Source organism: Tasmannia lanceolata, unplaced genomic scaffold, assembly GCF_043159265.1.
Source record: "Tasmannia lanceolata isolate RefF3 unplaced genomic scaffold, GAP_Taslan_0.1 ptg000001l, whole genome shotgun sequence".
NCBI classification, from domain to species: domain Eukaryota; kingdom Viridiplantae; phylum Streptophyta; class Magnoliopsida; order Canellales; family Winteraceae; genus Tasmannia; species Tasmannia lanceolata.
This window is the reverse complement of record NW_027518678.1, coordinates 351,670-377,169: the sequence shown is the minus strand read 5'-3', so window position 1 is coordinate 377,169 and position 25,500 is coordinate 351,670. Positions and strand designations below refer to the sequence as shown.

At 37.0% G+C, this 25,500-nt stretch overlaps 1 non-coding gene across 1 annotated transcript; it reads left to right on the top strand.

Annotated features, from left to right (window-relative positions):
* Positions 1 to 15,167: 15,167 nt before the first annotated feature.
* Positions 15,168 to 15,254, top strand: LOC143870655 (small nucleolar RNA Z159/U59). Its single transcript, XR_013245488.1, has one exon. It is a non-coding gene; the product is annotated as a small nucleolar RNA Z159/U59 (small nucleolar RNA).
* Positions 15,255 to 25,500: the final 10,246 nt, after the last annotated feature.

Genomic DNA, 25,500 nt, shown 5'->3' with positions numbered 1-25,500 from the left:
GAGAAAGATAGGAATCTTGTTGGCCGGCCGGCCAACAACACCCGGAGTCGCCGGGCCTTTGATTCTAGTCCAGATCTTGGCACGACTTCAGAATGCGGGAGTGTTGAAAATACAGATGATGTTGAATTGCTTTTAAATGAAAAGATGAAGGGGAAGAACAAGTTCGATCACAAGGTTGGATCTGAGATTTTTGTTATTTCTTTTATGTGCCTTCTGTTTGTTTTGTATTATTCTGTTTATATGGTTTTAATTAATTTTATAGGGGAAATGTGAGAAAATGACTCAGCACATAAAGAAACTTAGGGTTTGTATCAAAGGGTTTCAAAAAGCATTGAAATCTGTAGAGAAAAGGGAATCTGAAATTGGTAATTTTTTTTTTACCTTTGTAAGTTTGAAATCATTGTCAAATTTGATGATGATCTTCATCTTTGCTTTGTATTTGTTCAGTGGCACAAATGACAAAAAAGAAAGAAGAACTAAATGATTTGAATGAAGAGCTAAAGAAGAAAATAGAAGATGTATTGGATAATTTCTATATGGTGATTTATTTTAATTTGAATGCTATTACTGACTTGACTTGTCAAATATCTGGAGTTTTTGGTTATCTATGCATTATGCAATTATCTTGATTTGAACTATTTTCAACTTGGTACACGTATGGTGTATTTATGTTGATATCATTTTTTGCTTTTTAAAAATAGAGATAGAAGTTCTTAAAAGAAATTTTGAACAAGAGAGCAAGGCACTTGAAAAGAAACTGGAAGGGGCTACAGAAGAGAAAGAGGTAGTATTCATATTTCCATTGTTAAAGGTTAACCTTCTGGTTTTGGGATCAAATGTTTAAATTTTTCTTTAACATCACAAAGCTTGCCATGTCATTAGATTTTTGTTTCTATAAATTAATAAAAAGAAAACTTAAAACCTTTCTAACCTCGCAAATGCCTCAACAAGACATTGATGGAAAGAATGAACAAACTGCTGCCATTTTGAACAAGCAAGGTGCACGGTTGGTCGAGCTAGAAGCTCTCTACAAGGAAGAACGAGTCCTTAGGATGTGATATTTCAATACAATCGAAGGTTGGCATTTACGGTATAAGTTTCTTCATATATGTATTATTGTTTATCATTCTGCATTTGTACGCCATACTTATGTACATCATAGCTATTTTTCCTATGGCTTACCCAATGGACGTGATTTACGGGTGATTGCGTTCATCCATATGGATTAGTCCTGCCCTAAATGGGGTAGGGATGCCCTATGTCATAAAAAAACTATTTTTCCCATTTTGTCAGGACAGAGTACTGATGTATGTTATCTTCATTCTCACCTTTAACATATTTGGGCCACATTCGTGCCGATATTCAGGGGAAAATCAGAGTTTATTGTCGCGTGCGGCCTCTTAGTGGAAAAGAGATTGCACACAAAGAAAGGAATATTCTTACAAGTATTGATGAGTTTACTGTCGAACATCTTTGGACGGATGATAAGCCAAAGCAACACCTCTATGATCATGTTTTTGACAGTGGTGCGTCCCAAGAAGATGTTTTTGAGGATACAAAGGTAAAACCTACTGTGGTTCAACAATTCACTGACATCAGAGTAGTATCCTTCCCATTTCAAAATTGTGCCAGGCCTTCTTGTTCACTAATATTGATAGTAACTGAACCAATTTTGAACTGAAGATTGCTTTTCTTGTAAATATTGTGCAGTATCTAGTTCAGTCAGCTGTTGATGGATATAATGTGTGCATATTTGCATATGGGCAAACTGGTTCGGGCAAGACATTCACAATTTATGGGTCAGAGAGAAATCCAGGACTCGCTCCCAGAGCAACTTATGAGCTCTTCAAGATTTTAAGTTTTGACAACAATAAATTCTGTTTCTCTTTGAAGGTACTTTGTTTGAACCATCTCCAGAGTTTTTTTTTTTTTTTTTTTTTTTTTTTTTTTTTAAACTTTGTTCTCTGTAGTTATATGCTGTGTTACGTCACTAAAGTTGGAAGTGGTTTTTTCTTTAATATCTTTTACTGGTCTCAGTAGCAACCATAGAAACATATAAATGTCTACATTATATGAAGCTGTTTTCTTGCTAGACACTGTCTACAGGTAGAATGATTACTTGGTTGATATAAATTATCAACAAATGCTTTATTTTGACAGATTGTGCTGGAGGGATCAGTATGTACCCTGCAATTATTTTCTGAACTAGGGACTTTATGCCTAGCACTAGCGCTAGAAAGTAATAATAGAAATGCTTGTTCATGCCTCAAAAGTTCCTATCATGTAAAGGCCTAAATCAAATTAAAGCTCACTTAAGCATCGAGTGGGCTATGTTCCATTATTGCCCGCCACCAACCCAACACACACACACACACACACATGACATGAGATACACGAAACTAATATTTTGACCTTCTTCATTCACCATGGTTTTAGATTTCGACCGAAATATGAAATTTCGGGTTTTGGTTGAGACCGACACCGAAACGGCCAATACCGGAAGTGGTACTTTATTTTACCTAAATTTCGAGAATTTCGGTCAAAATTTCTGTTTCCTGCATTTCTGTCCAAAATTTTAGGAAAATGTTATATTTTATTCATCGTGTCCATCTTTTTTTTTCATCGTGCTATTCTTTCCTCTTCTCTTCTGCTCTATGTATAGCAGAAGAGAACAGGAAAGAATATTTTGAATTATTTGAAAACTCTCTGGATTTAACACATTGAGTATTGCCATATTTACCGTTTAGCACCCTCCTAGATATTTACCTATATTGGTAAAATCGTCCTTTCTTAGGGTATTTTTGCCCTTTCAATAGCTTTCACTTCAAGTTAATCTGATTTATAATTTGGCAGAGATTTTTTAAAGATTTTTTAGGCCCTGTCCGACTTAACAGAAGACGTGTCCTTATCTCTCTTCCATCTGTCCCAGAGAACCCTCTCTCCACAATACCCATGAAACCCTAGCTCTTTCTCGATTTCTCTCGTCTCGCTCCTTATCTTTATCCCACAGCCATTGTTAGTGCCCTCCTTTGTCTTCCCTCTTTTCTCCTCCCTCTATATAAGACAAAATGGCCTTTTGAGTATAGTCAGTCTTTTGAGTATCCCGGTTCAGGCATGAAATCCGGCAAGAGGTGTGGTTGGGCGTTGGCTTTGCCCTCTTTCTTCTAATCAATATGCAAGTTGCAAAACCCTAAACAAAACTTACTGTAGACCGCATGTCCTGGCCTCTCTCTCTGCCGATCACTAGATTTTTTGACAAATAAGTCCTTAGACCCAGCCGGGCTGAACAAATAAGGTTTCTCCATCATGATCTCTTCCTCTCTTTATTCACTTCCTCATTGGATTTAGATTTTCTCCTCTTTAATCGCTCCATATATGTATCTAGATTTATTCTTCTTTTTCTGATGATTCATTTATATCTTCTTCGTATCGTTTTCCCATTTTTGTTCACTTAGATGTAGGTCATGGTGCGTTACTCTCTCCCTCTATATATATGGTAAAAAATATATGGACTTGGTGTTCTTAATGGTCTCTCATTTAAATATAGACACTGGAAATCAAATTTGTTATAGAATTGGTAATATCTGCTTGATCGAATCTCATAAAAATATAGACGCTGAAAATCAAGGGAATAATAACAATTTTACTTGACTTCAATTACAGAGACTGAAGAAACTCTTGGTCTGATAATCATCATTATCTGGCAAGATGTTCATCAGTCAAAATGTATTGAGCAATAACAAATAATGCTCTGGTTTTAGGGCTTTCTCAAGCATGAATTCTGTTGTGTCCTAGGATTTAAGACATTGTATGTTTGGCCCTGTTTAGTGTATGCACAATAAAAAAGAAAAGAAAAAAGAACTTAAATATAACTGTTCTGCTGATGTAGTTTTTCAAGGTACACATGAGCCTTGTGTAGAGGTTGTCACAGATTATTGTGGTTGTTATATGTATACTTAATTGATTCTATGCTTTGTTAGTCTTTCTTTTGGTGCTTTTTACATGGGTTTGTTTGATTTCTCCTTCCAATGGCATAGATAAGGGTGGAAGTCTGATGTGTGTTTTCAGAGCATATAGATATATTAATATGCTATAGGGGATTACACTACTTTGTTCCACTTCCTGAAAGTACAACGATTAAGGCCAGAACTTAGAAATTACATTTCTTTTGTACAATTTATTGAATTATCATCAAGGTATTTTTCATCCCACAAATGGAGAACCTAGGCAATTATCCTTGATAAGTTAATTGTCTTGATTTCTGTGAGTACATTGTTTATTTTGACTTGAATCTGTATGTTGGGTCTGTCTTTTTTTTTTCTTTTGATGTTCAGACAATTCTTTCTATGAAATTTATATTTATACGAGTCATGTTTTCTTTGAAAAACAAAAAATTCATCAGAGGGTCAAAACTTATGACCTTAAACTCTTCATAGGTTCTAAGTGCCATTTCCCTATTTCTCTTTCGGCCTTTAGTTTCAGATTTTAGTGAAGGTCTATATATCGGCACCCTACATCAGGAATATCTGAGAACATTTTGGAATATTGCCTCACATACTGGCATTGGGTCTTATATAACAAATATATCTGGACATTCAAACCTTGGTTAGAGCTTCATTCATTTAGATCCCCATCTCCTTTTGTTTTGTTCTCAGATATTGATTATTATTTAGAGGTAAAAAGCGCCTTTGGTATTTTCTATATTGGATAATTTGAACTCTAATTTCTATAATGGTCATCATCAGTTTTTTTGCATTTATTTTTATTCGGGGCCAGTAGAGGAGACCATTTTCAATCTCTTATTTTCTAGAGATTTGTATATTAAAAGTTATGCATCGCACGGGGTTTTCTACTAGTGTGTGTGTGTGTGTGTGTGTGTATATGCCCATGCCCACAAACTATCATCAAGTCCAATGCATGGGGACATGTACTATTTTGGTGTTTAGAAACTCAATTTCGAATCTTGGTTTATAAATTGAATAGCAAAACTTCTCCTGCCTGCAGCTTAGTTTTGTGGATCTTGCCGGCTCAGAAAGGGTGAAGAAATCAGGCTCTTCTAGTAATAAACTAAAGGAAGCTAAAAGCATCAACAAGTCCCTCTCAACCCTCGGGGATGTGATCTGTGCTCTGTCCTCCGAGGCAAAACATATACCTTACAGGAACCACAAGTTGACGATGCTATTGAGCGACTCCCTTGGAGGCAATGCTAAAACTCACGTTTGTGAATGTCTCTCCAGCGGAGTCAAACTTGGACGAGACCCACTATGCACTGTTTTGATCTTCTCGTTAAATAGTTGTTGCTCAATGTTAGATTAATAGTTTCTTAGATCTAATGTGGCAAAGTTACGTAGGTTTTAAAAAAATGTCTTCTCATGTTGGTTTAGGTACGCATCAAGAGTTTGCTCCATCGTGAATGATCCGAGCAAGAATGTCTCATCAAAGGAAGTCATCCATCTAAAGAAGTTGCTTACTGGAAGGAACAAGCAGGAAAGAGGGGCGACAATGAAGAGCTAGAAGAAATCCAGGAAGAACGGCCAACGAGCTCGAAGACATAACCGTCACACCATGTAACTAAAAATATTCCAAAGCATTCGACATTCTATTAAGTCATGCAAACATGAGGGGGACATAAAAGGTTTCGAAGTATGTCTAGAGTACAAACACGCCCAAAATATCTCATTTCCAATATGAGACGATATCATAATTTTTGGTTATGATAAGGTAGAGAAAGTCTACATTCTCCAAGGTATTTTAGATGGTTTGAATTTTGAAGTGTTTAGAGACTAAGTTGAATACGTGGAATTCTTTTCAGAAAAGAAGCTGAATATGTGGCAGAGTTTTGTGGTGGGAGTCAATCTAGAAGACGTAAAAATCAAGGCCCTTTCCAATAGGGTTTGGTGTGAAGTTGGTGGACTTTCGATCATCAGTCTTAGTTTGCCCCTTTCCAATAGGGTCGGTGTAGACACCCCATTTTGACCGAACCCCAAATAGCTTGGTTCAATTAGAAACCCTATTAGACTAGTGTCTTAGAGTTCCAAATTTGTTTTTAGGATAGGTTGGGGTCTCATTTAGGTCCCTCTGAAGTTTCGTCTGAATCCGTGAGCGTTTGCCTAGCAAACGAGCGTCATAGTATCGTAGTGTAGCATGGGGTAATATGGGGAGTGAGTTGTCGCAATAAAGGTGTGTCATTACCAATTCCATGTCCGATTGCAATAAAGGTAATATTCATCTCCGTTTTTTACATGGGATCACCCCTTTGTATAGTTGAAAATAGCCTTGAATATGCACATAAGGGGGCTGTCCAGGTGATTTTTGAGGGGAGGTTAAACATATCATTTCATGCATATATTAATTGAAAGGGGGGTGGATTAGCCCGTCTGGGCAGCGGCTAATTCGCGCGCCCATCAAGATCTTGTGCGCCCATCAATTTGAAAGTGCCAATATCAATAACCACAACTAGGTATAACAGCCGGCGAAGAAAAAAAAATGGGGTGGATCTCATTTTCGTTGGAAAATTTTGAAGGAAAATGAGAGTGAGAAATTTCCAACATCTTTTAAACCCTAGCTTTTCTCCTCTAAATCTCCGGTCAGATTTGCCGGATTCCGGCTGGTTTGTCAACAATCATATGTGAATCTCAAAGCTTAAACTTGCTTTCTCTAGTTTTGCTTCCTTTAAACCTTAGAAAAAACCTTGCGAGTTGCGAAAACCTTGTTCCCTCCGATCATTCACCATTTTTTCCGACCATCCAAGGTCAGATCTGCTACTTTGCCATCTCCCTCTCAACCATCATCGTCATTACCACTCTCAAAACCTCATTTCTTTCACCTCCAAGCTCACCACCATCAAAGCCCTAACCAAATATATTGTCTAAGACCCTATTTCTCAGATCCGATCATTTCTTTCTCCTATCACCATCATTTCTGAGATCGGAGCGCCGTTGTCGCGTTCGTCTTCTTTGTCAAATACTTCACGATCTTAGTCGGATCTAGTGATTCTACAGAATCCGATCACCTCCGAGATTACTGTACTTCATTTTCGTCAGATTCCGGCAGCATTCATCTCTTATCTAGACAGAGCAGATTACTTGCACTTTGATCTGTGCATAGCTTCGATTCTCACTTGATCTTTCCAATTAATTTTGCCGAAGCACAGGTAATTGTTTATTAGCTATCATTTTGTAAGGATGTTGTTTTGATTATGTTTGATTTTGCTGGATGAGGTATGAAGTATATTGATGAGTGGATAATAAGGATCTACAGATTTTAATGAATTCTGTTAGAAGTCATACTGTTGAAATGGTAATTGAATGTGATCCTTTTAGTTTTGCGTTGATAGAAACATTGTTCAACGTTGAAAATATATTGCGGAAGTATGTTTATATGCTTTGCTCTTGATTTCTATGAGCTTTCTCCCTATATTCAGGGCAGGTATTTCTTAGTGTATATAGCTATTTAAAATCTCTCTTGTTTTGTCTTTTTCTTCTATTGACACCCAACAAATGGTATCGATTCATCTATATTTTGACATGCAGGTAGGTTCTCTTATTATCCATAGGCTTTAGGTTATGATGTCCATACCACTGGTCTTTGTCTTTTCTCTGATTAATATGTGTGGAATGATACCAGGATGGCTATGTTTAGGTGTGAATAATTTATTTGGTTTATTTCCTGTGGATATATGTGAACTGATATTGAATTGATCAGATTATTTTTATGGACATACAATCTATCTAGTTTGTCTCTTATGGATGCATTTGGAATAACATCAGATAAATAATGCTTGGGTCTATATAAAGCTTGTTGGTTTATCTTCTATCACTACATGTTAAACGATATTAGGTTGGCTATGTAGAGATATGTATACAGGTCATTTGATTTCTCTTTTACTGATGCGTGTGAGATAACATAAGATGGACAATACTTTGAACTATATAAAGTGTTTGTCTAGTCTTTTTTTTATCAGTTTGTATGGACTAATATCCTTTTGTTGAGCATATAGTTTATATGATTTCTCACTTGTTGGTGCATATGAATTGATATGAGAGATATTTCACATAAGAATTAGTGATGCTTATATTGAGCTTTAACAGTTTAAAGGTTAGCCACTTGTTTTGTATAGCTCATAGTGACTGATTTTTTTTAGAGTCTCTTTTGGCATCCTTTGGAATAAGATCCTAGCTTGGCTGTTCTATATTAGATAAACTTTAGGGCCGGATCATGGTTTTCTATTGCTATAGTGGTGCTGAAAGAATTTGCTCAAAATGGATTTATCCGATTCCTGATATTCGCGTTCTCTTGGCTGCTTATTTCTTGATTTGAAAATGGAATTATTGAGTGGATATCTTGGATGTTTCCTGTTATTTTTATTGGATGTTGTTTTTGGGTACCTATACCTCAACAGGTTACTTGTGTGGTCATTTCCTTTGGGTATGCAAATTATTTTCTCCTCCACTTATGGTGGAAATGATATTCACTCTTAATTTTTTCATTAGGCCAATCATTTCTCATGTGTCAATACCTCATTTTGTCATTTTGTACTATCATTGGGTGGCCCAAATGAGAAGGTGAGGCAATTGTTTCATAGCTTTATTTTAGCATTTTTATCAATTGGGTGCCAGTTCCCTTAGCTCCAAGTATCTCAACTTGTTGATGCCATTACCTTGTTCAAATGGTCTTATTGAGTCAGCTTCTCTTCTCTGCCCAAATTAATTCTTCATTATATTTGGGGTTATAGCGGTTTTTGACACTTGAACCTGGTAGTATGTGAGTTCAGAATTTTATTCTTTGTAAGTTGAAGCCTTGGATTTGGAGCCTTCTTTATTGATCCCTGCCTGTTTGGATTGTTCGGGTGAGATAAATCCATTAAGAGTTAAATTTCTTCCCATTTAAACCCATGCTTATTGGAAAAATGGCAGTAATTATTTTTATATTCTAAAACTGTTAGTAATAGTGCTACCATGATTAATTGTTGGATAAGCTCGGTCTGCAAATTTCGTACTATATCTTAGACCATAATGACCGTGTACTTAGGCCATGGCAAAGGGTACAAAGGCTGCTGTGATGAGGAAAATCTCAATAACGTATGAGCAGATTGAGTTTCTATTCCAGGGTGCTAGCACATGTGTTCTGATAGTTTATATATTTGTTTGGCTCCTTAAATGGAGTGGAGTTGGATCAATTGTCCAAATAAAGTGTGGCCTACAATAAGTGTCGATGTTTTTACTAATGTTTAGAATAATTGCATGTTCTGATCTATTAATTACCTTGTTTATATAAAATGGCTATATGTCTCTATTTATTCATAGTATATATGGACAGATGTGATTGTTTTATATCGTTGTTTGAGAGAAAGAATGGTGTATCTTATTAAAAGAAAAGTTGACATACGTTTAGTATAACTACATATTGATGTTCGGCAGTTAAGGGAATCTAGGTGAAAAATAATCATTATAGGGGATTTATTCAGTCTTTGTAGTGTTTCCCTTTATTCTTCTTTGCAAGGCTTGTTTCACCTCTTAGATAGATATTTCTAGTCATTAGATTTTTTTTATTGCAAGGGCGATGAAGGAGTTATCCCAAGCACATCCTTAGGGGACTTGCTCAGTCCAAGTAGTGTTCCCCTTCTTTGTATAGTAGACTTAGTCTTTTGAAGACCCTATCCCGGGCCCCATCTTTAGGGGAACTTGTTTAAGTCCTATGTACCTTATTCTTTACTCATTTTAGGAGACTTTCTGAGTCTTTTAGATATCCCGTTTAGGTATTAGATTCCCTTGTCATTTCAAGACAAAGGCGATGAAGGCATTAGCCCAAGCCTATCTCAGTCTTTTAGAAACTTTTTAGACATGTAATTTTAAAAACCATTAGTCCCTGTCATTGCAAGGGCAATGAAAGAGTCATCTAGAGCCCTCACTAGTAAGGCAAGTCTCTTTGGGAGACAAGCCTCATTTAGAGCGTACCCTTAGGAAGGTTGCCTTAGTAGAGAGTACTCGTAGGAGGCATGTCTTGCCTCATTTATAGAGTCCCTCTTTGGAGACAAGTCTTGTCTCGTTTAGAGAGTTTCCCTTTTAAGAGGCTTACCCAGCCTTATGTTAGAGCAGCTCCTTCTAGCGAACCTTTGACTCATTTGCCCATCATTCTTTGGTAGCGTTAATAGTGAGTCCTTGACTTATCTGTTCCCATACTTTTTATAGTGTTATTAGGGAGTCTTTGACTCATTTGCTCATTCTTTAGAGTGTCTTTGACATACTTATACTCCATCTTTAGTGTGCTTGTTTAGGAGTTTATCCCTTAGTTTTAGAGTTTATCTTTTAGATAGGTGTTTGTCTTTAGTGTTGTTGCAACAATCTAATGCTAGAGACTATCTTAGTCATATTAGAGCTTTGCTTGTTTGGGATCTTAGATCATTTTCAGTGTTCTTGGGATACTAAATTACCCGGTATAGGGGTTTTCCCTGTTAGCCCTAGGGTGTTGCTTTGTGTATTCCCTTAGGTCTTTGACCAAAAAGGTGAAAACATTTAAAAATCCAAAAACCATCTAAAACATTTAAAAGTCCAAAAACATTAAAAACATTTGAAAATCAAAAGCGTTTAAAAACCTTAAATCATCTAAGGTGTTGAGTGTTTTAGGAGTGTAGTTTAGGAAAGTTTGTTTCCGAACTACGTTGGGTTGATCTTCTTCCACGAGGTACGTAGTGCAGCTTGGGATTCTTATCCCAGGTCCAGTCAAACTTTGTAAATAGACTTTGTAAATCTTTCAAAAATCATTCAAAAAACTTTAAAACATTATTTTAAAAAAGTTCTTCCTCTAGAGTTAGGAGTTTGTCCTAGATAGAGAGTTTTGGAGTTAGGAGTTTCTCCTTGATATGTTGTTTGATTGTTGTGGTTGTTGTATGTTTGTGTTAGAGTTAGGAGTTTGTTACGTCTCCGTCCGGTCAGTTGGCAATTCACATCGCCGACTGATGACTAGGTCTAGGATGCGTTAGTGATCCCATTGTTTTCCTTAGGACACCAGCCAAGTCACACATAGGTTATAGGAATCACCTGCATTAGCTTAGGGCTAACCTGCATTTAGTTAGGGCATATAAGGTGTCATAAAATCCATAATTCACTTGAATTTAAATAAGCGTCTAGAAGCTTTAAAAATCAGCGTAGCCTTTTAGGTTGAGTCTAGTTTAGTGGTCTAGATGTCTTAGGTATCATAGTTTAGAATAGGCACGAAGAACTACGTTGCTCTGATTCTCGTGGAGGCGGGAATATGTAGGCGGCTTTGGATGAATACCAGACCATCTAAAGAATCGGGCGAAATCGTTTAGAGTTTAGGGTTTGTTGTGTTGCGTCGTGTGTGGTATCAAGTTGTATTGCATGTTTTGTTGTGTTTTCTTACTTTCATGTACATACTTTATATCTTTAGCTGTTGCATGCATGTGTTTACTCACCAGAACTTAGACACCAGTTAGGCATGTCACTCATAACCTAGCTGTGATTAGGCGACACTTTTTTCATTTATTTTGTGCATGCTTATTATTTTGCCCCCGGGTCATGCATGTTTAGGTAGACATCCACTCGGGGATATTTGTTCCTATTTTACATGATTTTTGCCCAAAACTCTTCAAGGTTAATAATAAATGGCATAAGAGACCAAGTGCTTGCACTCGGACGAATTGGGGGTGCTCTTCAGACCTTCTCCTTTCGTAATCAGGCACGAGCCCATATATATTTCTGGTTATCCATGGTATACAGAATATTTGTTTTTGGGGTTCCATGGCCTATCCATGGATGGCGACTCTGAGTTTATTTTAGGTACGTTTTGGTTTGAGGATTTTTTCTTGGATCATTTATCGCTACTCGTGCTATGCTATGAGGGTGGCATCTGTTTCGAGAGTTCCTTGGTAGAGCTCTCATTCACACGTGGATGATCCAGAGGCCGCTGAGGGCTCATCCCCCACCTCTCTCTCGGATCGGGGTCCACAGGCTCTCTGAGTGTTTGGATTTGTGCTTGTCTTAGACAAGTTACAATGTGGTTAAAAAACAAAAAAAAGAGAGAACTCTTTGAGTCTATGATTCATCCTTGTTTAAATGAATAGTTTGATCTGGGTGGTTTTTGCTTTTTGAGCAGTTGTTATGTTTGCTTTGGTTTAACCTTGGTTTAAAAAAAAAGGAAAGTGTGTTGTGTTTTATGAGTGCTTACTTGTAATAATAGCCCTTGTGGATTGGTTTAGATAGTTGAGTCACGAGTATTAGAGAGAGGCTATCTCTTTGAGATGTTATAATTGCCGTGTCAAGAGTCAGTGAGAGGCTATCTCTCTTTTGCTTGCAGTCTTTGAGTTCTGTAGTGTCATTTTAAGGCTTTGCCCTTGTGAATGTTGTTCTTAGAACCGAAAAATCCAAAAATTTGTTTGCTTTATTTTCAGGTCGATCAAAATGTGTTGTCTTTTCAGCTTTGGCATTTCCGTGTCAAGCACGCTCTGCCAAAGAGGGGCATCTGTAGACACCCCATTTTGACCGAGCCCTAATAATTTGGTTAAGGTTGAAACCCTAGTGAATTAAGGTTTTTTGAGTTCCAAATTCTACCCTAAGCTAGGTTAGGGTCTCACCATGATCCCCATAAAATTTTGTCGAAATCCGAGCGCATTTGTATAGCGAGCGAATTGAGACAATGAGTTAGTGTAATAAACTAGAAAAGGGGGTTGTCCATGGGAAAAAAGAGGCAAATATATCGTTTTTGCATAAAGGGGAGGTGAATTAGCCTATCCGAATCCGAGCCAATTTCGTGCGCCCAGTACATTTTGTGCGCCCCTCAAATTCGGTGTGACAATATCCGCAGCCATTTTCGAGTATAAAAAAAAACAACGAAAAAAAGGCGGAGGATCTCATTTTTTTCTAGAAAATTTGAGAAGAGAGAGAGAGAGAGAGAGAGAGAGAGAGAGAGAGCCCCAAATCTACCAAAACCCTAACCCTTCTTATCTTCATCTCCGGCTTAATTCTTGCCGGATTCCGGCCAAATTCTGGCCGGCAATCTCCATTCCTTGCTACTATTTCATCCTTGACATTCTCTCCCCTACAAAGTTGATCTATTTAAAGCCCTAACTCGTTTTTTTTTAGACTCTTAACCTCTAGATCCAAACCTTAACCTTGTTATAAAACCGAATCTTGAGTGATCTTTCATCATTGTTGATCATCTATCAGGGAGCAAATTTTAAGGAAGAAGAAGGTAAATCAAAGCAAGAATCACTCCTCTGAAAATTGCAAGTGGATCTTGTTTTAATCTTCTAAAAGAAGAAGGTAATGGCATTTAAATCCTACTGGACTTTACAATTTTCATGGTATATAGTTATTTTCTTTTATGGATTTACTCAATACTGTGTGATTGGAATTTTCCTTTGAGGTTATGTTAATTCTTCCACGCTCTGTGGTTATTTTGGCACTTGATGAAGCATTTGATGAAATTTAGCTATGGCCGGTCTAGAATCAGTGCAAGAGCTTCGTGATCTATAGAAATACTCTTACTGGGCATTTCCTTTGAGGATTTATAGTCATGGTTTTGGATGGGATGTCGATTACTTAAGAACAACTAATTTGACTTCTGATTTTGTGATAAGATATTCTTATTTGGGCTGTTGATGTGGCACTCTCTTTGTAACAACCCACTCTATGGTGTATGTGCTATAGTTGCGAAGTAGTTATCAAGTAGTAATTTATATAGGATTGTGGATGTTAGTTTTATTATGTGTCATGTTAGTGGGTAGAGTTTGTGGGTTAATGGGCTGTTGATGTGGCACTCTCTTTGTGCTTGTATTTAAGTTCTTGTATTTGAATGAAATGAGAAGACGAGAATTTTAAAGCAAAGGAACCTTTGTAGGAGAGTCATCGTTGTTGTGCCCTTGTAATTTTCTTAACTTACCAAAATATCCCATTCTCTCATATTGTTGTGCCCGTTTTGGTATTCATTCATAGTTGTTGCCCCTCATCCCAATGCTACTTATATTTGCTCAATATACATTACATTATATTTTTTTATGCATATCGCTCTAAACTCTACTGAACTAGCTTTGCTACTTATATTTGCTCAATAAACATTACATTATATTTTTTTATGCATATCGCTCTAAACTCTACTGAACTAGCTTGTGTTTCTCTGTTGTTCTGTTATAGTGCCATATAACAGAAATTGTACAATTCTACGCAAGTTTCAGAGGGATATCTATTTATAATGCATCATACTGTTTACATCATTGTACTAACAAAGTACAGCTTTATAGGGCTGTTTATTTCAAGAAAGCTCTATTTTCTGTAGTCATTGTACAGACTAGAGGCACAACAGGACTGCAGTCAAGAACCCAACAGCAAATTGCAAACACGAGAAAAGTCTTGAGATGAATAACTACATCAGTGGCTTAGAATTCCTAATTGTATATTGGATCTCAACAACCACTGAACCACTTAAAGCCTTACATCTAATCTGATTTGGGATTGGTAACACTAACTTTAATTGATAAAGTAAAAGGCTCTAAATTTAAAAAAAAGAAATACAATTAGGAAAAATAAAAAAAGCATTAACCATTCAAAAAAAAAAAAAGCACTAAATTTAATTGAAATTTAGACCCTTTATGCTCCTACAAGTTCTCCAAGGAACTTGTGAACCCTAGGTTTGCACCAATTTCATAGGCTCTAGCTAAACTCAACCCACACTAAAATATAGAAACTCATCAGGTACTCTTCCCAACCCAAGAAAGGAACATGGGCCGAGTACCTGCATTAAACTCATCAAGGTACCAATATTTAGGTCATTGGAATTTTGTCTCTTGGACCTAGACTACTTATCTTTTTTCTTTGTCTTTCATTTCAATCCATCAGATAGACATGTAGGATTGTCTTATGATTGTGCCATCTTTTTTCCGTGGCTCATGTATTATAGGGGTTTACCATGTGGATACCATTAAAAAACACGGAAGGGTTTACCATTCGACTGCAGAAAAGTACAGTGGATGTTAGGCTCTTCCCTAACAACCACGCAGTTGGCCCCGCATGTGGCACATGGGCATTATTGGGCCCCATGTGGATTTATTCAGTTTTATCTTGTTATTGATTGACTTTTGATTTGAAGACAATATAGTGATATTTCTGAGTTCACTTGACTTTCTTAACACTATAAATAACTGTTAACTTTGTTTCTCTACGAGGATGACACAGAGAGAATTTTAGTTCTTCCGTGGTAATCCATGCGGAAAAGCGTATGGAGACTTGAACTGAAGAGGTTTAAAATAACGATGTTGTGATGTTTTCCTTCTATTTATTTTTAGAGTGGTTGTCTATCAGTGAGACTTGATATGTATGCCTGATTTCCATTGATGACATTTTTTATTTTTGAAATAATGACATGATCCTCTCAGCTCTTGAAATCTTAACTGATTCTTTTTTGTCATTCTTCTCCCTATTTTCCTCAATGCTCTTTGTATATTTTCATAATATTTAATTCTTGGATTTTCATTGCTCTCTTGCAATCGTTTGTCAAATTCGCTTCATTCTTGAAATGATGAAGTGATCCAATCATCATCTTACCCATTAGATTTAATTCTTTATGAGAATATTGGACATGTGTTATTTGTATTTAGCCTAGATGTGAGGATATCCACACCAACATATGTTTTTTAACCTTTTACCATGACCTACTTACCTAACATCCCCATCCCCCCCCCCCCCCCCCCCCAAATTCTATCATCTTTCCCCTTTTCCTCCATCTCTTTTTATCTCATTGTCCCGTTCTTTGTCCTCTTCTCTTCTACTCTTTCTCCCTTACATTTTCGCTTCCCTCTCTCCCACTTGCTCCTTTGTTTCCTTTCAATTCTTTTCCCCTCTTACATCCGTGCATCCTTTTCTGCCCTGCTCTTAACTTTTCTCACCCCCTTCAATTGGGTTCATAAACCATTCCCCTCTCTATTGGGCATGTAAATTGTTCTCCCTCAGGTGGGCTTATAAATTGTTACCCTCTTCTACTTCGATTACTCCCCTCATGATCTTGACCTTGATCCTCCATTGCTTTATTTTCATTGTATTAACTAATTTCAGCCCATTTTCATCTCTACTCTAGCTATCTCTCTTCTCTCTCTTAGAGACCACTGCAACAGGACAACTTTACGCCCGTTGCGACATCACAGATACGGATCCATCATATTCTTTCATTAGCCTACCCATATTCCTTGTATTTTTATTTTTTGAATCTTTCTGTCCACCCTTTCTTTCCTATCACATCTCCTCGTACATCCATGCATCATTTTCCCCTCAGGTGGTTGTTTAGAGTGGTCGTTTATCAATGCGACTTGATATGTATCCCTGATTTCCATTGATGACATTTTTTATTTTTGAAATAATGATGTGATCCTCTCAGCTCTTGAAATCTTAATCATCACCGGGGGACGCCACTGATTCTTTTTTGTCACTCTTCTCCCTATTTTCCTCTATGCTCTTTGTATATTTTCATAATATTTAATTCTGGGATTTTCATTGCTCTCTTGCCATCGTTTGTCAAATTCGCTTCATTGTTGAAATGATGATGTGATCCAATCATCATCTTACCCATTAATTTAATTCTTTATGAGAATATTGGACATGTTTTATTGTTGGCATTTCCATTCAATGAGCTGATCTCTATTGGTGACTATTTTTTAAAAGCTATGGATCTTTTTGAATTTTCTAGTTGCCAAATGATTATTATGTACTGTTGTTTCATTGTGGGAATATATCTTACTATGAAACTGAGTTAGAAACCTTTTATTGCTCCCAAGTTTCAAGAAAATGACTCTTAAACTTTAGGTTCGCACGAAATGAGAAGTTGAACATCACATTAGTTTCAGCCTTGTCTGAATATGATGTTGAAATCCACAAATAGTTCTGAGGGAGTTGGTTTTCTCCTTTGTATTGCTAATCATAACCCATAGTGCCCTCAAAAAAAAAAAAAAAAAAAAACACTTGTCTCGTTTTGTCCTTTGTATTGCTTATCATAACCTCCTGTACACCTTTTCATTCATCTATTGTTTTCATTTGTTTCGTCAATAGTGAGGCGTCGTGGGTTGAAGTTGGCTTGTTTCTATTCTATATTATAGACATGCTTAGAATTGTTGTCCTGTTACGCTCGTCACCTTATGTACCACTTTGGGAAATTTATTCACTCCACTTGCTTTTTACTGCCATAACGTGTAGTAGGAAGTTCCTGGCCCTTGCTGAGTTGCTTCCCCGGTTTACCTCTTAACTTTCTCCACATTTATTTTTTAGTTGGTAAACTTGGTACAAGTCAGCTGCCCCAAGTTTGTGACACACACTTCCATCTAGTTTAGCCTCTCTCTGCACTTTGGCTGTAAGAATTACTTGCTTTGTCAGGTCCTCTAATCTTTGTTGAACAGCTTCCTTTAATTTTAGAGTCCTTTATTTTCAAAGAAGTTTTCTTTGAATGGTGAAGGGTGAGAATGGAACTATACCTAGTAATTATGGTGACAAAAAAAGAAAAAAAAAAGTACAACAAAAAATTTCTCTTTGGCGCAAAGAAATCTATGCCTACTTGCTTTATGAGGTCCTCTAATCTTTGTTTGACAGCTTGCTTTTCTTGGAGAGGCCTTCTTTATTTCCCAGTGAAGTTTTGTTTGGATGGTGAAGGGTGATGATAATGGAACTATACTCATTTTATGGTGGCCCAGAAAGGGAAAAAAAAGTCTGTAGTTATGTAGGATGCTGAAATGTCTGTTTTATTACTCACTCAGTTCTTGCAACTGCAGAGCCAAATTTATAGAGAAAGACGGGTTTCACAACACCGGAAAATCCTCTTCTCAAATAGTGAAACCAAAGTTTACACTAGCCCAAGAACAACAACCAAAGTAGAAGAAGAACAATGCCCAAAAAAAAATGTGCTTCAATATATGAGAGAACAACAAAACATACAAGATAAAGAACACAAAAAGAAGAAAGCTTCAAGAGGAAAGCTTGCACACAAGAGCGCTTCAATGGAGCTGCAATAGAGGTCTAGGTAGTGGAGAATCTCTACAAAAGTGAAGTAAATGAGAATTTTGCTTGGTCAAGGAAAGTAAAGAGAAGATAACTTAGGTAGGAGATAGTGGGTATGAGAAAGTGGGGACTTTAATGCAAGGGAAGTAGTGGGTTTGGAGTTCCAAGTAAAGGTTTGAATTTGAAATAGGTAGGCAAAAAGACCAACATGCCCATGGACACAAAAGTACATATTTGCCCTCACTACAACACTCAAAATAAAAAATAAAATAAAGCTACCCAAAAAATACACTTTAAAATTTAACACTCCCCCTTAAAGTAATTTTTTGGAAACTACTCGAAGCTTATCCCGGAGTAGCTGAAATGGTCCTTTGGAAAGTGACTTAGTAAAGATGTCGGCAATATTCTCTTTGCTCCTCACTTCCGCTATACCAATTGTACCATCTAACACCTTTTCACGAATGAAATGATGCTCGATCTCAATATGCTTTGTTCTTGCATGACAAACCGGATTTGTGGCAAGTTTGAGCGCACTTTGGTTGTCACCAAGAATAGTCGTCGCCTTGTGGATAGGTAAATGGACATCTTCAATCAACCGCCGCAACCAAACACATTCTTGAGACGCAAGAGCGGCGGCCTTATATTCCGCTTCCGTTGTTGAAAGAGACACCGAGTCTTGTTTCTTACTACACCAAGAAACACCCGCCGATCCACACAAAAACACATAACCGGAAGTAGATCTCCGGTCATCCAAGTCCCCTCCATAGTCGGCATCGGTAAATCCATTCAACACAAAATCAACCCCTTTCTTGTAAAGCAACCCAAACTCAAGGGTAGAATTCACATACTTCAAAATTCTCTTTGCCGCTTCCAAGTGTGGTTTCCGTGGCGCTTGCATATAGCGACTAACAAGCCCAACGGAAAAAGAAATGTCCGGTCTTGTGATAGTCAAGTAGATGAGACTACCCACAAGAGCACGATATAGCCGTGCATCCGGAAGAAGCTTGCCTTCTCCCCGCCTTATCTTTATGTTGGAATCAAGAGGAGTAGAGGATCTTTTACTTTGATTCATCCCAAATCTTCCAACTAATTTCTCCGCATAGCCTTTTGTAGACACCCCATTTTGACTAAGCCCTAAACCTTCCCGGCTCATGCCAAATTCATCCGAATCTCAGCATTAGGGTCCCCAAGCTTCACCCTAGGCTGGATGAGGGTCTTTTCTAACCCCCTGCAAATTTTCATCGAGATTGGAGCTCGTTTGCCTAGTAAATGGACCGAAATAGAGTGTGTAGTGCAAATGAGGGGGTGGCCCACTAGGTTTTTCATTTTACCCCAAAATCCGTGTATTTGAAGGAAGATTCTAGTCATCCAAAGACCCTAAGTGCCCATGAATACATTTTTAGAAGCCTTAAAGCCCTAGAAATGTCCCGGCAAAATTCCAGAAAAATCCGCCAAGAAATTGCACAAAAGACAAGGCAAGTTAGTGCAGTTATCAAGCAGTAAGGGGTTGAATTAGCCAGTTGGAATCGCGCATTTGTGCGCCCATCAAGTGGTAGTGCAAATATCAATTGCCAAATTTTCTTATAAATAGCATTTTTAGCCTCATTTGAAAAGAAAAGGAAAAAAAAATTGAAAAATCGCAGAGAGAGGGCGAGATCTGTGCGAAAACCCAACTCCCTTCTCCTTCTCCGATCTCCTCTTCTCCGGCCAATCCACCTCCTCCAGCGAGCGTAAAATCCGGCCGATCCTCATGAAATACGGCAGATCTCCACGTTCCGGCTGACTATCTCTCTCAATCTCTCCAAGCTTCGGTCAGCCAGATCTACAGGAACTCGGGCAAGATCTTGTGAGTTCTTCTTCATTTTTTTTCGATTAACCCTCTCTTCATCTTCTCCGGCAACACCCTAGCTCCGGCCGGTCATCGTCAGAAGCATTTCCTTCAGTTTCTCTCTCTATTTTTGTCTTTTTCCAATCGGATCTCATCCAAACTCCGACAAGATCGTCGATCCGAGGAGATTCTGGCCGGAATCAGATCATCTCTTACCTTCTGCAAGTTTTCAATAAGCTTTTCATTTTGTTTACTAGTTCAAACCAAAAGAAAGAGAGATATCCCCCAAAAATTTTTTTTCCACCTCAAACCGTAATTTCGGCCATTTTTTTTCGATCATTCTCCGGTAGGTAGACTTTTCTGATTTTTCTTTCTTATTCTCACTGTTTCTCTTATCCTCTTGAATGAAACCTTAGCTAAGCTTTTGAATCTTAGATCCATCGCTATTTCATCTCCATTAGCAACCCTAACCTTTTCCCTTAGCTTCTAAACCCTATTTCTTCATTTTTCCTCGGAGGATTACACGATTTTTGTGGTGGATCATTATTCTGTAATAATCAAATTGAAGAGAATTAACGAGGGAAAAGAGAAGGGGAATTGCAGTGATTAGAGAAACTAGAGAGGAAAAGCCTTCCTCTCCAGTTGATTTGTCGGATATTCAATAGATCTACCTCTCATAGTCATCAATACTTTCAGCAGGTTTGTCTTTAATGTTTATCATCCTTAATTTTCATTAAAACCTAATGGATTACTGGTTATTTCAATTTGTTGTTGGAATTTCTATACATGCATGCTTCTATTATCTCCTTTCCTTTGAAAAGTCTTGAAAGAAGATTCAAATTTAGCTTTTATTGTCTCTGAATTGAAAACTTGATCTGTTTCTGCATTTGAAGTTCCTTGTGTTAGTACAATGGTCTTCTCTGCTTCAGTTAAATCAGTGGATGGGTTTATTTGAAAGTTAGGATATCTGCTATAAGCCTGGGTTATCATTTGCACTTAAAATCTATTGCATGCTTGATCTTTTAAGTTCCTGTGATCTAAAAAACAGCAGTCATGTCTTATATATATATATGTTATGTAAGTCAGTTCTATTGATTTAATGGTCACATGTTTAGCTTATTTTCTTTATTTAGAAAAATGAGTTCTAATGATATTATCTGACATGATAGCTGAATTATGATATTGTCTGAGTTGTTAAAGTAAAAAAAAAAAAAAAAGCTTGTCTTGATATGCTTATCAAGTCATAAGGACTTGGTTTTTGATCTAAGTACACAGATTTTTACTTGAATTTGTATCTTTGAATGGTGCAGGATAGGGAGCATAATAGTATTTTCATTATCTCCTCTTAATTCAATGATGGTTTTCCTGCTTCAATCCCCACTGTGCAACAATTTTTTCTATTGTTTCAGCCTTGTTATTACACCGTAATACAGCCCTTGTTTATGTATAAGATCAACCCATGAACTTACCTTTGTTTGTGTGCAAGATCAACCCAGCAATCAGCCCTTGTTTGTTCACCAAATCAGCCCTGTTTTGAGCATAGTTCAGTTCGTTTCAGCCCCAGTTTTTTTTTTATAGTTTAATCCGTCTTAGTCCAGTTTTAATACAAAATCTGTCCACATTTTGGCCCCACTGTTGGCACAAATCTGCTTATATTTCGCTCTCACAGTTTTTACATTTGAATCTGCACAAGTTGATGCCCTGTTATGTATAAATTTGTACAAATTGAAAATAGTATTTAATGTGTTTCTATAATCTGTTGGAAATTTAATACTTCTCTTTCATATCAAGCTTTGAGTTAGGGTTCGAAGACGATAATAAATGGATTTGTTTAGGTGAGATTATCTCAAAGTTTATTATACTCATTTTTTTTATTTAAATAAATTGTTTAATAGGAAGAAGGAAATCAGATGACTACTCTATTCGATATTATCGACATGAGTACTGTCTGATTTCAAGGAGGGATATGGAAATATTATCATGTGTATTATGATATCAGATGATTACTTTAGCATCATCTGATTTCATCCCCATATTGGGGTGTGTAGACACCCCATTTTGACTAAGCCCTAAACCTTCCCGGCTCGTGCCAAATTCATCCGAATCTCAGCATTAGGGTCCCAAACTTCACCCTGGGCTAGATGAGGGTCTCTTCTAACCCCCTGCAAAATTTCATCAAGATCGGAGCTCGTTTGCCTAGTAAATGGACCGAAATAGTGTGTGTAGTGCAAATGAGGGGGTGGCCCACTAGTTTTTCATTTTACCATAAAAACCTGGTATTTTAGGGTAAAATGAAAGTTATCCAAAGACCCCAAATATCCATGAATACATTGTTAGAAGCCTTAGAATCTCAGGAATCTCCCTGCAAAATCTCAGAAATTTTCGCCAAGAAATTGCACTAAAAGACAGAGCAAGTTGGTGCATTTATCAAGCGATAGGGGGGTGAAATAGCCTGTTAAAATCACACATTTGTGCAGATATCAGCTTGGAGTGCCAATATCCGCCCCATCCTTTTCTTATATAAAAAAAAATTCGTGTAAAATGAGGGAGAGAATTTCATTTTCTAGATCAAGAGAAGAGAAAGAACGAGAGAAAATCCCAAAATCCTTCCTCCGATTATTTTCTCCGGCTTAGCTCTAGCCAAATTCCGGCTATCATCTTCTCCGGCCTGTTGGCCGAAGTTCCGGTAAAGGATTTAAGCTTCAGAGAAAAGAAGAAAATTGGCAGAGAAAGAGAGATTTTTTTTCCCAAATCCCTTTCTTCTCCGGTGAGTCTCCGGTCAACCTCCGACCGAGCTCCGGTCCATCGCTGATCTTCTTCGAATTTTGATTTCTTCCTTGAATAAACACTAGATCCGTTTGTTTTCATCTTTTCTCATCTTTTAAACCCTAGCTCTCCCTTCTTCTTCTCTGATCTGCTCCGGCTCATGCTCCGGCCAGCTCCGATCTTCGTCTTCTCCGATCTGCTCCGGCCAGATCTACCGGAATTCTGATTTTTACCTTCATCATCACCGGATCTTCATCAAAGAGAGAGAAATCAGAGAAAAATTCATTTTCTAGAGAGAGAAGCTCTCGGTTTTCTAGTGAGAGAAAACAGATCTCGCTCATATTCCGGCAATCTTCTCCGATCAGAAATCATCTCCTCCTAGCTTCAATTGATCTCTTTCATACATAAGGAGCGAGGATTTAAGATCCAAAGAGGAATTCACTTCAAGATAGGTCTTTATTTTTTATATTTTGATTGTGATTATGATCTTGTTAATGTTTAGCTAATTGAATGTTTACTTGTGATTTTTTTTATGTTTGATAAATTATGCTTAAGTGATAGTCTGGGGAATGATTTGTAAAAAAAAATTCCTTCAATTTCATACTTGTTTCCTTCAATAGTTTTATAAGGTTATTGTTTTCTTTGAGTGAGTTCTGTAGACTTATGCTATAAGGATTTCATCTTGATAATCTACAGAGGAAGTTGTGTACGTAGTAAATCCATTCATTAATTTTGGATTTGAATTTTAGTATGAGATTCTATGTAGTTCAGAGAGTAATCACTAAACATATGTTAGAAAGAGCTGGAATATCATTTTTTATGGAAGTGTTTTGTTTAAAATGAATTTTTGATATAGGAAAGTGATAGGTTCTGTGCTGTAATGTTAGGTTCTGTATTGTAGGTATGTGAATGATAGTTTTGAATCCTTGAAGTGTAGTAGAATGTTAATATTGTCCCTGTTCTGGAATTTAGTTCTGACGCCTGATTTAGTATAATGTGTTAAAAAAAAAATCATTTGATGTTTCAATTAACCTGGAATCTTTGATTGTAGAGCTGTGAATGTAATAAGGTGTGAGTGTAGTAATATAAGAATATGAGATTTTAATTCAATTCCCCAACCTGTGTTCACTATTCAAGATATTAGTATGCAAATGTATAAGCTTTGAGTGTTTATTTCTTGAGAAAAATCTGGTCTCAAGTTTGGTTTATGTCTCAGAATTTCACATTTATTCATGCATATATTCTGAATCAGCCACTGTTTTGTATGGCTCATATACATGATTCAACTCCTGTTTTGTATGGCTCAAGAACATGATTTAGTCCCGGTCTGTTTTGCACATTTTAGCCCACGGATATACTCCCAGTTTTGGCATATTTCAATCCATGAGTTAGCTCATTTTTTTTTTTTTGTTTTTTTTTTTTTTTAACTCTAGATTACCTTTAAGTCTTGAAATTTGAACCTAGACAACTCACTTATGATGGTAATATTGTGATTGAATTTCTATTCATTTACCATTTCAGTTATAAAGAAAAGGGTTGAATTTGTTTCATCATGAGAACATGGCTTTGCAAATATTCATAGCCTTTCCCATTGTTTGCATCAAATCTTGCGTTCTCATTTTACCTATATTCCAAATGGGAGTATTCTATTGAAGCCATACTTTATAAGTTAATTGTATCATATATAAAGAAGCACTTCACTTCCTCAGGCAACACATTTTTAGTCTTTGTAATATTCACTATCTGAATGCATTTTCATCTTGTGTCTTTCATATTGTGAACCCAAAAATTCCTACATGCATAGCAAAACTTGATTTGTAGAGTCATCATTGGAAGAGAACAACATAAGGTGGTAGAGTCATCATTGGAAGAGAACAACATAAGGTGTTGCCAATGATTGAATTCACTATGGAATTCTTTTACCAACTCTCTTCCTCAATTGAAAGATATCTGATGCATAATTGGATTTCAAGTAGGTGTATTTTCTTTTGGTTTTGGCTTTGGTTACAAATGGATTTAATAATTAGTGTTCTATGATTTTAAATGATTACACTTTGTCTATCATCGCAGAGGCGATGAAGGCGCTAGCCTAAGCCCATTTTTAGATGTTTTTATTTAAATAAATTGTTTAAATAGGAAGAAGGAGATCAGATGACTACTCTATTCGATATTATCGACATGAGTACTGTCTGATTTCAAGGCGGGATGTGGAAATATTATCATGTGTATTATGATATCAGATGATTACTTTAGCATCATCTGATTTCATCCCCATATTGGGGTGATGTGTGTGGTTGGGAATAGAAGTGTTTGCTATTGTTTATTTTTTACTTTATTAGGCTATCCAGCGGCTGGTCTGGACTAATTAATGTTGTTTACCATCTTATGATTGCTATGTTCTTGAAAATTCTTCTTTGATTAACATTTGATTTATTTTTATAAGAATAGAATGAAATTTACAACTATCTGGTAGCCTTTTCTTCTCTCTTTGATAGACTAACACAGTCTTTTTAGATTTTTGTTAAATTTCTTTAGATGCTAGAATCTCCTATCATTGTAAAGGGCGATGAAGGCGCTAGCCTAAGCCCATCATTAGGGGACTTGCTCAGTCCAAGCAGCATTCCCCTCTTCTTTTGAAAAGACTTGACCAGTCTTTCATTTGTGTGTCCCTTGTACATTAGGAGCCTTATCATTGCAAGGGCGATGAAAAGATCATCTAGCGCCCTCTTTTAGAAGACAAGCTATGTCTCGTGCAGAGAAAGTCATCCCCTTTAAGAGATAGGCTTTGTCTCGTTAGGGAGTCGCACGTAGGAGGCTTGCTCAGCCTCATCGTTAGAAACTCCTTTCTTAGTTGAAGACCAACTTGGCCTGGTAGTTGTCCACACCTTTATTATCATTGCAAGGGCAATGGAGCCC